The sequence below is a fragment of the Rhinoderma darwinii genome, chromosome 3 (genome assembly GCF_050947455.1).
Source record: "Rhinoderma darwinii isolate aRhiDar2 chromosome 3, aRhiDar2.hap1, whole genome shotgun sequence".
NCBI lineage: Eukaryota > Metazoa > Chordata > Amphibia > Anura > Rhinodermatidae > Rhinoderma > Rhinoderma darwinii.
In genome coordinates, this window is record NC_134689.1 from 135,878,071 (window position 1) to 135,891,455 (window position 13,385).

The window sequence follows — 13,385 nt, forward strand, 5'->3', positions numbered from 1 at the left end:
AAGCTTACAGATAATCATACATTACCGGTTCCAGACGCATCAGGAGTACAGCGTCATCGCACACCTACTGCACATGCTCAAAGATGGCGTCCAAACCGGAAGTTCGGTCAAGTGAAACGCATATGACCGAAAGATCACTATTTCACATGCGCACAAACCGCACTTGCATTCAGCCGTTCTGTGCATGCGCGAGCTACGGCAAAGATATAGATAGGAGATTTAAATGGAGAAAATTATGCAAAAGGAGAGAAAAAGCTGCCAAAATAAATCCATGAGCAGTGCTGCATCCAATAGATGCAGCAGATGGCATGGATTTAGAGGACAGAGAACGAACATTTATATGACCCCCAACTTCAAATAAACCATATATGGACTATATAACCTAATGTATTGTTAACTGTAGCTACACTCACCATCTAGTCTTGTCGGACTTTCTAAATTTCTGGGGATAATATCATCAACACTGGGGATTTCAAGTAAACCCACACCCGTAACATCAAGGGATAATAATAATAATAATCTTTATATAGCGCCAACATATTACGCAGCACTTTACAATTAAGAGGGAACATGAAACAGAATTTCAGACAATACATAGTGAGAAGCTAATTTACAATTCAAACAGGAGGAGTGAGGACCCTGCTCGCAAGAGCTTACAATCTATGAGGAAATAAGGGAGACACAAAGTGTAACAGTCTTTGTTCTGTACAATAGTCCAGCCATTTTTTATACACGTGGGGTGGTACACATAAAGCTGCATGAGCCAGTCACCAGCCAGTATCCGTGTATAACAGACATGAAGTGAAGGAGAGGCATATAATTGGGTGTCATCAGCGTAGAGATGGTACTGGAAGCCAAATCTGCTGATGGTTTGTCCAATAGGGGCTGTGTAGAGAGAAAAGAGAAGCGAACCTAGGACTGATCCCTGAGGAACCACGATAGCAAGTGAATAAGGAGAAGAAGTAGAACCAGCAAATGACACACTGACGAGTGGTCAGAGAGATAGGAGGAAAACCAAGAGAGAGCAGTGTCCTTAAGGCCAATAGAGTGGAGCATGTTAAGTAGGAGTTGGTGGTCTAGTGTCAAATGCTGCAGAGAGATCCAGAAGATTCAGGAGTGAGTATTTACTGTCCGATTTAGCTGCCAAGAGATCATTTGAGACTTTAGTAAGGGCAGTCTCTGTGGAGGGTAGAGTGCGGAAACCAGATTGTAAGGGGTCTAGAATGGAGATAGCGGATACGGCGAGAATAGAGCAAGCGTTCCAGGAGTTTGGAGATGAAGGGGAGATTAGACTGGTCGGTAGTTAGCAGCGCTTGATGGGTCAAGATTTGTTTTTTTCAGTAATGGGTTTATAATGGCATGTTTAAAAGAGGAGGGAAAGATACCAGAGGAAAGAGAGAGGTTAGATATTTTAGTCAGGTGACCAGTGACAGTTGGGGAGAGGGACTGGAGGAGGTGTGAGGGGATATGATCACTAGGGCAGTTAGTAGGACGAGAAGAAAAGAGCCTGGAGACTTCTTCTGTTATTGGGTCAAATGCTGAAAGTGAAGAAGAGGGAGTGCGGAAGGGAAGGGGATCGATGTTACTACGGGACTGGGAGATAATATCATGCCAGATGTTGTCAAGTTTAACTTTAAAATAAGTGGCCAGGTCTTCAGCACTGAGATCTGTGATTGGCGTCTGCACTTTAGGACTAAGGAGGGAGTGAAAAGTATCAAAGAGGCGTTTTGGATTATTAGATAGTGTGGAGATGAGAGAAGTGAAAGAGACTTGTTTTGCGCGGTGAAGGGCAGAGTTGTAAGTTTTGAGCATAGATGTGTAATATACACTGCCAGTATGCACTAATTATTTGATAGAGAGGAGCTCACTTTCCTTTTAATATGCATAAGGAGAACAATTTGGATAAAGGGGGGACTCTGCTATATATTTCAAAGCAATTCTGCAATCCAAGATATAAAGAGTGTAGAAAATACGCTCCATCCCTATATTCTGGAACGAAATTAAAAGCCAATGTACATCTATTTTTACTTGGGACATTACAACCCAGAAAAAAATGGTCCTCTGCTACTTTCCAACAGCCATCAAATTGCTTCACAAAGAAGTGTATATCAAAGATACAGAAAAGAAAAAAGTTAATATACAGTATTTATAAGCACAAACACAGTAGAATTGGGTAAAAAGTACATGCAGAAAAAGGTCCAGGTTAGACCCTAGATCACACATGTACATGAACTAGATATACCTTCAAGTAAACCCACCAACCGCAACCCCCAGAAACCAAGGCAAGTTACCCCCCACTGTTCTAAATATGTGGGCCATATGGATAATCAACATTTAGCCCCTTGGGAGACATGGTTTCCAACCTATATATCCACTCCAACTCCTTTCTTTAAAGGGTCAACTCTCTATCGCCGCCACGTCTCATTGGGGGTAATGAATCTATGATTCAAAAATTATTATTTTTTTATTTAAATCATTTTTTTAATCATAACATTTACATCTCATACAATTAACAATAAAAAAACATAAAATGAAAAACTAAAAAATGTAAGAAAGGAGAAAAGGAAAATAAAAAATAATAAAAAATAAAAAAATCTAACAACCTATGGGCTTATAAAGATAATTCACTCTTATCCAGGGGATCCATCTTTCCTGAAATAAAGAGTTTAACTGCATAGTCTAAACCAGGGGTCTCAAACTCGGCCGGGTAAGTGGGCCGCATATAGAAAAAATGGGAAGTTGACGGGCCGCATTACTTTCAAATTTGATACAATACAAAATTATTGTTAATCAATTAGTTATTTGAACTACTATAACACTATATTACTATAATAATAATACTACATTACTATAATAATAGCGTTAGGTTTAAAATGTGAGATATTTCTCCACGTGCTTATTTCAACAATCCAGCTTTCCAGTTTAAGTGTCGCTAAATGCAGTCCGGCGGCTCAGTTAGCACACATGTCAAGATTGGGCAGCCCCTTTTTAAATAGTGCCGCAGTGCCCTCTGTGGATGCTGCCACAGTGCCCTCTGTGGATGCTGCCGCAGTGCCCTCTGTGGATAATGCAACACACCCCTAGATAAGGCCACAGTGCCCTCTGTAGATAAGGCCACAGTGCCCTCTGTAGATAAGGCCACAGTGCCCTCTGTAGATAAGGCCACAGTGCCCTCTGTAGATAATGCAACACACCCCTAGATAATGCCAGTGTCCTCTTCAGATACTGTCACACACCCACTTGTAGAGAACGCCACAGTGCCCTCTGTAGAGGCTGCCCCAGTGCCCTCTGTAGAGGCTGCCCCAGTGCCCTCTGTAGAGGCTGCCCCAGTGCCCTCTGTAGAGGCTGCCCCAGTGCCTTCTGTAGAGGCTGCCCCAGTGCCCTCTGTAGAGGCTGCCCCAGTGATGTCAGGGGCTTGCCCAGAGCTGGAGTCCCAGGCAGAGCGCTAGTAGGCTCTTCCTGGGACTCCAGCTGTGCTCTTGACATCACTGGGACTCCTGCTCTGGGGAAGCCCCTGACATCATTGTCGATGTATGGACAGCCAGAGGCTTCCCCAGAGTCCCGGAGCAGAGCCGACACCAGCGCTCTGCTCCGCTCTGGGCAAGACCCTGACACACTGTCCATATATGGGCAGCGATGTCAAGGAATTCCACAGAGTCCCGGAGCAGAGCCGACACCAGCGCTCTGCTCGGGACTCCGGCTCTGGGCAAGCCCCAGACATCGCTGTTCATATGTGGACAGCGATGTCAGGGAATGCCACAGAGTCCAGGAGCAGAGCCAACAGCAGCGCTCTGCTCCGCTCTGGGCAAGACCCTGACACACTGTCCATATATGGGCAGCGATGTCAGGGAATTCCACAGAGTCCCGGGCAGAGCCAACACCAGCGCTCTGCTCGTGACTCCGACTCTGGGGAAGCCCCAGACATCGCTGTTCATATGTGGACAGCGATGTCAGGAAATTCCACAGAGTCCGGGAGCAGAGCCGACACCAGCGCTCTGCTCCGCTCTGGGCAAGACCCTGACACACTGTCCATATATGGGCAGCGATGTCAGGGAATTCCACAGAGTCCCGGAGCAGAGCCGACACCAGCGCTCTGCTCGGGACTCCGGCTCTGGGGAAGCCCCAGACATCGCTGTTCATATGTGGACAGCGATGTCAGGGAATTCCACAGAGTCCAGGAGCAGAGCCGACACCAGCGCTCTGCTCCGCTCTGGGCAAGACCCTGACACACTGTCCATATATAGGCAGCGATGTCAGGGAATTCCACAGAGTCCCGGAGCAGAGCCTGTACTAGCGCTCTGCCCGGGACTCCGGCTCTGGGGAAGCCCCAGACATTGCTGTTCATATGTGGACAGCGATGTCAGGGAATTCCACAGAGTCCCGGAGCAGAGCCGACACCAGCGCTCTGCTCGGGACTCCAGCTCTGGGGAAGCCCCAGACATCGCTGTTCATATGTGGACAGCGATGTCAGGGAATTCCAGAGTCTCGGAGCAGAGCCTATACTAGCGGCTCTGTGTCCCGCGGGCCACAGATGACAGCCCCCAGGGGCCGCATGCGGCCAGCGGGCCGCGTGCTTGAGACCCCTGGTCTAAACAGAGTATTTTTTCATACTGTAAATATATGACATTATTTACTCCTTCTGTCTTACATGGGGTTCTCTTTGATTTCCAGTTTGTTACAATTAGGTTACGTGCTGCCTCTAGCATTCTACAACAGACACATCTGTTTTCTTTGGAGATTTGGCTAACAGTTAAATTTAATAACGCTAATTCCATTGGAAGATCCTCTTGTTTTCCAGTCACTCGGTTGATAAGACTGGACACCTCGGACCAAAAGGCCTTTACATTTTCACACCCCCACCACACATGTGCCAAGTCTCCTATTTTACCACATTCTCACCAGCACAAACCTAATGTATTTCATTTAAAACGGAGCCAATTTTTTGGGATGTAGGTATAATCTAAAATGATTTTTTTTTTAACTATTAAAAGACAATTTATACATTTAGTGTTTGTGCACTAAATTTTAATTGTGACACCCCAGGTTTGTTTTCCAAAAAATGTCTTGACACTGGTAAATCCCGTCTCTTTGTATTGATATTGGATTTGTGATTCCTCATCCTGTGGGTCACTTCCGTTGTGGTCTTACCAACATAGTGAAGGCCACAAGGGCAGCTCAACAGGTAGATGTTTGACATGTAAAAAAAAACTTTCATATTTATTAATCTACCAGTTTGTGAATGATTAAAGGTACTACACCTAATCATATTATTGCAAATGTTACATCCTAGACATGGATAGCAACCCTGTTCCGGAGGAGCAAGAAAGGCTTGTCTCTTACGGTTTGACCTAATATCAGCCTTAAAGAGGCTCAGTCACCAGATTATAAGTGCCCCATCTGCTACATAATCTGATTGGCGCTGTAATGTAGATAAAAGTAGTGTTTTTTTTATTTTGAAAAACTCATTTTTGAGCAAGTTATGAGCAATTTTAGATTTATGCTAATTAGTTTCTTAAAAGACAACTGAGCGTGTTTTTACTTTTTACCAACTGGGCGTTGTGAAGAGAAGTGTATGACGCTGACCAATCAGCGTCATACACTTCTCATTGTTACAGTGTGATTGTGCAGTGAAAGAAGCTGGACTGGAACAATGAGAAGTGTATGACGCTGATTGGTCACTGATTGGTCAGCGTCATACACTCCTCTGTACAACGCTTACTTGGTCAAAAGTAAAAACACACCCAGTTGGTCATTAACCCCTTCCCTCTTTAGCCACTTTTAACCTTCCTGACAGAGCCTCATTTTTCAAATCTAACATGTGTCACTTTATGTGGTAATAACTCCGGAATGCTTTCACCTATCCAAGCGATTCTGAGATTGTTTTCTCGTGACACATTGCACTTTAAGGTACTGGCAAAATTTGCTCGATATGTTCAGTATTTAATTGTGAAAAACACCAAAATTTAGCGAAAAATTGCCAAAATTAGCATTTTTCTCAATTTAAATGTATCTGCTTGTAAGACAGGCAGTTATAAGGGTATGTGCACACACACTAATTACGTCCGTAATTGACGGACGTATTTCGGCCGCAAGTCCCGGACCGAACACAGTGCAGGGAGCCGGGCTCCTAGCATCATAGTTATGTACGATGCTAGGAGTCCCTGCCTCGCTGCAGGACAACTGTCCCGTACTGAAAACATGATTACAGTACGGGACAGTTGTCCTGCAGAGAGGCAGGGACTCCTAGCATCGTATATAACTATGATGCTAGGAGCCCGGCTCCCTGCACTGTGTTCGGTCCGGTACTTGCGGCCGAAATACGTCCGTCAATTACGGACGTAATTAGTGTGTGTGCACATACCCTCACACACAAAATTGTTGCTAATTAACATCCCCATATGTCTACTTTAGATTGGCATCGTTTTTTGAACATCCTTTTATTTTTCTATGACATCACAAGGCTTAGAACTTTAGCAGCAATTTCTCACATTTTCAAGAAAATTTCAAAAGGCTATTTTTACAGGGGCCAGTTCAGTTGTGAAGTGGCTTTGAGGGCCTTATATATTAGAAACCCACAAAAAGTCACCCCATTTTAAAAACTTCACCACTCAAAGTATTCAAAACAGCATTTAGAAAATGCCTTAACCCTTTACACATTTCACAGGAATTAAAGCAAAGTAGAGGTGAAATTTTTAATTAAATTTTTTTTATAACACAGAAGGTTTTACCAGAGAAATGCAACCCAATATTTGTTGCCCAGTTTCTGCAGTTTTAGGAAATATCCCACATGTGGCCCTAGCGTGCTAATTGACTGAAGCACAGGCTACAGAAGCAAAGGAGTACCTAGTGGATTTTGAGGCCTTATTTTTGTTCGAATATATTTTAGGCACCATGTCAGGTTTGAAGGGTTCTTGCGGTGCCAAAACAGTGAAAATCCCCCAAAAGTGACCCCATCTGGGAAACTACACACCTCAAGGAAATTATCTAGGGGTATAGTGAGCATTTTGACCGCACAGGTTTTTTACAGAAATTATTGGAAGTAGGCTGTGAAAATGAATATCTAATTTTTTTCAAAGAAAAAAGCGATTTTTTTTTCTCATTTCCACAAGGACTAAAGGAGAAAAAGCACCGTAAAATTTGTAAAACAATTTCTCCCGAGTAAAACAGTACCCCACATGTGGTAATAAACGGCTGTTTGGAGACACGGCGTGGCCGAGAAGGGAAAGAGCGCTATTTGGCTTTTGGAGCTCAAATTTAGCAGGAATGGTTTGCGGAGGCCGTGTCACATTTACAAAGCCCCTGAGGGGACAAAACAGTGGAAACCGCCCACAAGTGACCCCATTTTGGAAACTACACCCATTGAGGAAATTATCTAGGGGTATAATGAGCATTTTGACCCCACAGGTTTTTTGCATAAATTATTGGAAGTAGGCCGTGAAAATGACAATCTAAATTTTTTCAAAGAAAATTTAGGTTTAGCTAATTTTTTCTCATTTCCACAAGGACTGAAGGAGAAAGAGCACTATTTGGCTTTTGGAGATCACATTTAGCAGGAATGGTTTGCGGAGGCCAGGTGACATTTACAAAGCCCTTGAGGGGACAAAACAATGAAAACGCCCAAAAAGTGACTTCATTTAGGAAACTACACCTCTTGTGGAATTCATCTAGGGGTGTAGTGAGCGTTTTGACCCCACAGATGTTTCATAAAATTTATTAGAATTGGGCAGTGAAAATAAAAACAATCCTTTTTCTTCAATAAGACGTAGCTTTAGCGCAATTTTTTTTATTTTCTCAACAAATAAAGGAAAAAAAGAACCCAATATTTGTAAAGCAATTTTTCCCGAGTACGGCAATACCACATATGTGGTCATAAACTGCTTGTTTGGGCAAACAGCAGCTCTCAGAAGGGAAGGACTGCCATTTGGAGTGCAGATGTTGCTGGATTGGTTTCTGGGCGCCTCTGGGCCCAAAACAGTGGAAACCCCCCAGAAGAAACTGCTGTTTGGGCACGCTGTAGGGTTCAGAGCGGAGGGAGCACCATTTGCCTTTTGGAGAGCGGATTTTGCTTGGTAGTAGATTTATTTGAGTATTGCTGATGTTTCCATTTTTAATGTGGGGGTACATGTAAGCCGGGCGGAGTATATAAGGGGCATAGTCAGGTAGTATAATAATGGGGTAAAAAAAACAATAAAATGATCCATAGATGTGTGTTACGCTGTGAAGCAATACTTTCTGCACAGGCCGGTGTCGCACTGATAAATGGCGTCCTTTCTTATCCCCCTTTTAATCCACACTCCGCAACTTTGCAGTTTGGGGAATTTTGCTGGGAAGTGTTGTCCTGGTATAATACGGGCACCGTCGCTTCCAGCGGATATGTTTGGGCTCTCGTCTTCCTGGTTCCCTAATTTTAGGTCCTTGATAAATCGCCTCTTGAAACAGAAGAAATGTTCCCCTCGGACCTGCACAACTGCATATTTTTTATTTCCTGACTTATTCGAGCCATAACTAATTTTATTTTTCATAGACGTAGCGGTATGAGGGCTGGTTTGTTGTGGGATGAGCTGTAGTTATTATTGGTACCATTTTGGGGTACATGGGACTTTATGATCACCTTTTATCCTATTTTTTGGGAGGCCAGGAAAACAAAAAAACGCAATTCTGGCACAGCCTTTTTAGTTTTTTTTATACAGCGTTCACCATGTGTTATAAATTACGTTAACTTTATTCTGCGGGTCAGTACGTTTCCGGCGATACCTAATTTATAGCACTTTTTTATGTTTTACAACTTTTTGCACAATAAAATTACTTTTTTAAAAAGAATGTCTTTTTTCTGTCGCCAAGTTGTGAGAACCATAACTTTTTAATTTTTTTGTCGACGGAGCTGTATGAGGGCTTGTTTTTTGCGGGACGAGCTATAGTTTTTATAGGTACCATTTTTGGATACGTGCAACTTTTTAATCACTTTTTATTCTAATATTAGTAGGGCAAAGTGACCAAAAAACAGAAACTCTGGTAAAGTTTTTGACGTTGTTTTTTTTATGCTGTTCACCCCGTGCAATAAATAATATAATATTTTGATACCTCAGGTCGTTACGGTCGTGGCGATACCAAATACGTATGGTTTATTATTATTTTTCAATAATAAAGGACTTGATAAGAGCAAAAGGGGGATTGTGTTTTATTTTATTACTTGAAACTTTTATTGTTTTCAAACTTTTTATTTTTTGCACTTTTTTTTTTTAAAATTTTTTTACACTTTTTCTCAAGTCCCACTAGGGGACTTGAAGTTCCAACGGTCAGATATTTTTTTTTTCTAATACATTGCACTACCTACGTCGTGCAATGTATTAGATCTGTCAGTCATTCACTGACAGCAAGCCGATTAGGCCTCGCCTCCCGGCGGGGCCTAAATCGGCTTCCGTAATGGCAGAGCAGGAGACCATTGTGTCTCCTGTTGCCATAGCAGTAGTCGCCAGTCCTGATTGCCTGTCAGGGCTGGCGATCTGCTAGTAACCGCTACGATGCAGCAATCGCTTTCGATTGCTGCATCGAAGGGGTTAATGGCAGGGGTCATATTATGTAGGAGATAGGGCACTTATATTCTGGTGACTGAGCCTCTTTAACTACACTATTTTTGATTGTTTTACCCCTTCTTTAGGCCATCATAGGTCTTTCTTGGAACTCAACAATTTTAGGAAAAGCCCTGATCAATACATTCCAGTCCTTTCTCAGAATGTCACTAAACTGTGGACTGATCGTGGAAAAGGTTGAAATGAAGGGTATACGGACCTTCTTTTTCTTAGTTACATTCCTATTTAAAAGGTCATGTCTGTCCAGCATCTGTACCTTTCGTTTGTTCATCTCTAAAATATTTTTGGGACACCCCCTGAGGGAGTATCCCAAAAATATTTTAGAGATGAACAAATGAAAAAGGTACAAGGCTTTTCCTAAAATAGTTGCGTTCCAAGAACAGGTTAAAATTTTGCAAGGAACACATTGACTGGCCCAAAGAGAAATGGCGCACAATGATGAAACAAAAATTTTTATTTTCTCTAGTGGCCGCAGAAAGTATGTCAGACCACCCCCAAGCACTAAGTCAAACCACAGTACACTGTGGACACAGTAAAGCATGGAGGTGCAAAAATCATAATTTGGGGATGTTTCTCATACCATGGCGTTGGGCCTATTAATCGCATACAAGGGATTATGGATCAATTTGAATATAGCAAAATATTTGGATCATGTTGCCCTATGCCGAGCACGACAATGACCCAAAGCACACCAGTAAGAGAACATCTTGGTTACAGACAAAAAGGATTGAGTTAATGGAGTGGCCAGCTCAAGCCCCTGACCTCAATCCTATAGAGAACTTGTGGGGTGATGTAAAAAAATGCAATTTATGAGGCAAAACCCAAAAATTCAGAACTGTGGAATGTAGTGCAATCTTCCTGGACTGGAATACCTGTTCAGGTGTCAGAAGTTGGTCGACTCCATGCAACACAGATGTCAAGTAGTTCTCAGGAACAATGTTTATGCCACTAAAGTGAAATCTGAAACATTTTTTTCAGTTTATACTTTTGAGTTTTTAAAGAAAAATGCTGGCACTGCTATTTTTTTGAACAGCCTAATATTTCTCTCTATCTTTACTTTCTGTAATGAATTAACATAAACTGGATACATTTTGTTATTGTTTTGGAATAGAATGTGTAGTGCATTTGCATTTAGGCAAATAAAAGTTATAATGATTTTGCGCTTTATTTGCTTTTGTTTAACGCACTGCTGTTTTTTTTAACACTACTGGTTGTGTGTGTGTGTGTATATATATATATATATATATATATATATATATATATATATATATACACACACACACACACACACACACACACACACACACACATACATACAGAAAACTATCATACTATGAATTAGCATTTACTTTTAGGCCTCATGCCCACTTCAGTTTTTTCCTTCAGGGTGCTATCCGTTTTTGTCACTGATAGCACTCTGAACACATTCATTTCAATGGGCCCATGCACACTTCCGTTATTTTGACGGATCCGTTGTTCCGTTCTGTCAAAAGTAGAGCATGTCCTACTTTGGTCAGTGATTCCGTGACCGTGGGGCCCATAGAAGTCAATTGGTGTGTCAAAAAAACGGACGGCACACGGAAGGCTTCCTTGTGCCGTCCGTTTTTGACGGATCCATTGCCCTAGCAATAGGCAGGGAGTACCAAAGTTCACAGACTGGGACATGTGACAAGTTCAAATAAAGTTCAATACCTTCCGTTTTTTTAACGTAAACATGGAAGCCAAATGGAAGCACAACGTCCGTTTGAAACGGAAACACGGAACGGACACGGAGTACACATGGATACCATAACGGACACACGGATCCGTGAGAAACGGCTGTGAAAATGGTGATGGAAGTGTGCATGAGGCCTTAGACTTTCTTCTTCTATCCCTTTCCACATGTGCACCGCAGCGCACTTCAATACTAAAAAATGATTTTGTGCTTATTCTATATTGTATGTTTAATTTGTACTAGGAGTGTGTAATTAAGTTGTTGTAATGTTTATAGCACTCTGTTATGTTCACCCAGCAAAGAAACATTGGGCTATGTTCACATCAGTGTCGGGTTCCGTTCAACATTTCGGTCTGAGGAACCGATGAACGGAAAGCCAAATGAAAACCATAGCTGTCGTTTGCATTACCATGGTTTTCAATGGTAATGCTTCTGTTGCAGTGGGTTTCCGTTATGTAAAGTTTCAGTTTTTTTCATGGAAACAATAGCGTAGTCGAAATCAATGGTAATGCAAATTGAAGCTATAGTTTCCATTCAACGGTTCCTCAGACAAAGGCCAAACGGAACCGATGAATGGAAGAGTATATTATGCAGAGTATATATTATACTCCTGAACAATCCTTTTAAAGAGGCTCTGTCACCAGATTTTGCAGCCCCTATCTGCTATTGCAGCAGATAGGCGCTGCAATGTAGATTACAGTAACGTTTTTATTTTTAAAAAACGAGCATTTTTGGCCAAGTTATGACCATTTTCGTATTTATGCAAATGAGGCTTGCAAAAGTACAACTGGGCGTGTTGAAAAGTAAAAGTACAACTGGGCGTGTATTATGTGCGTACATCGGGGCGTGTTTACTACTATTACTAGCTGGGCGTTGTGTATAGAAGTGTCATCCACTTCTCTTCACAACGCCCAGCTTCTGGCAGTGCAGCACTGTGACGTCACTCACAGGTCCTGCATCGTGTCGGCACCAGAGGCTACAGTTGATTCTGCAGCAGCATCAGCATTTGCAGGTAAGTAGCTACATCGACTTACCTGCAAACGCCGATGCTGCTGCAGAATCATCTGTAGCCTCTGGTGCCGACACGATGCAGGACCTGTGAGTGACGTCACAGTGCTGCACTGCCAGAAGCTGGGCGTTGTGAAGAGAAGTGGATGACACTTCTATACACAACGCCCAGCTAGTAAAAGTAGTAAACACGCCCCGATGTACGCACATAATACACGCCCAGTTGTACTTTTACTTTTCAACACGCCCAGTTGTACTTTTGCAAGCCTCATTTGCATAAATACGAAAATGGTCATAACTTGGCCAAAAATGCTCGTTTTTTAAAAATAAAAACGTTACTGTAATCTACATTGCAGCGCCTATCTGCTGCAATAGCAGATAGGGGTTGCAAAATCTGGTGACAGAGCCTCTTTAATGAAAGATCTTCATGTTAGTCCTCTCTAGCTACCACGTGTGTAGATTCCAATTTAGATGGAAAAATGATCATTATTCTGCTATGGTTCAAGCACTTAAGGAGGTTAGCATATATTGATTCTCTGTGAAATGTAAAATGCATTACTCAAGTAACTGATCTCAGGGAGGAAAGCTTATAGGGGCATAACTGCATGAGGCATCTGACGGATAACTCATTTGCACGAACCCTGACCCAATTTAACCCTTTCAGGACCAGACTAATTTCCGTTTTTATGCTTTTGTTTTTTCTTCCCCGCCTTCAAAAAGTCATAACTTTTTTATTTGTTCAAAATTAAGGGACAAAATTGTAGTTTCTAATTGCACCATTTAATATCATGTGTGTTATACTGGGAAGCTGAAAAAAAATCAGAATAGGGTGGATTTGGAAAAAAAACAAACCAGCAGTTGCGCCATTTTCTTATGGGTTTCGTTTTTATGGTGTTCACTGTACAGTGAAAATGACGTGTTACCTTTATTCTGCCGGTCAATATGATCACAGTGAAACCAAATGCTATGTTTTGGTACCTTTAAAAAAAATGTACGTTTAAAATAAAAATTAATTTTTTTTGCATCGCTATATTGTGACACCCATAACTTTTTTATATTTCTGTGGATAGAGC

At 42.1% G+C, this 13,385-nt stretch overlaps 1 long non-coding RNA gene across 2 annotated transcripts in view; it reads right to left on the reverse strand.

Moving 5' to 3' along the window:
- LOC142751105 (uncharacterized) overlaps positions 1 to 13,385 on the reverse strand; it is an 80,968-nt gene that overhangs the window by 37,207 nt on the left and 30,376 nt on the right. Inside the window, exon 1 of one of the 2 annotated variants that reach the window (XR_012882709.1) lies at positions 26 to 188. The exons of the other annotated variant lie outside the window; for it this stretch is intronic. This is a non-coding gene — a long non-coding RNA (uncharacterized LOC142751105). Of the gene's footprint in view, positions 1 to 25; positions 189 to 13,385 lie in introns of those variants that run through there. 2 annotated transcript variants of the gene reach the window in all.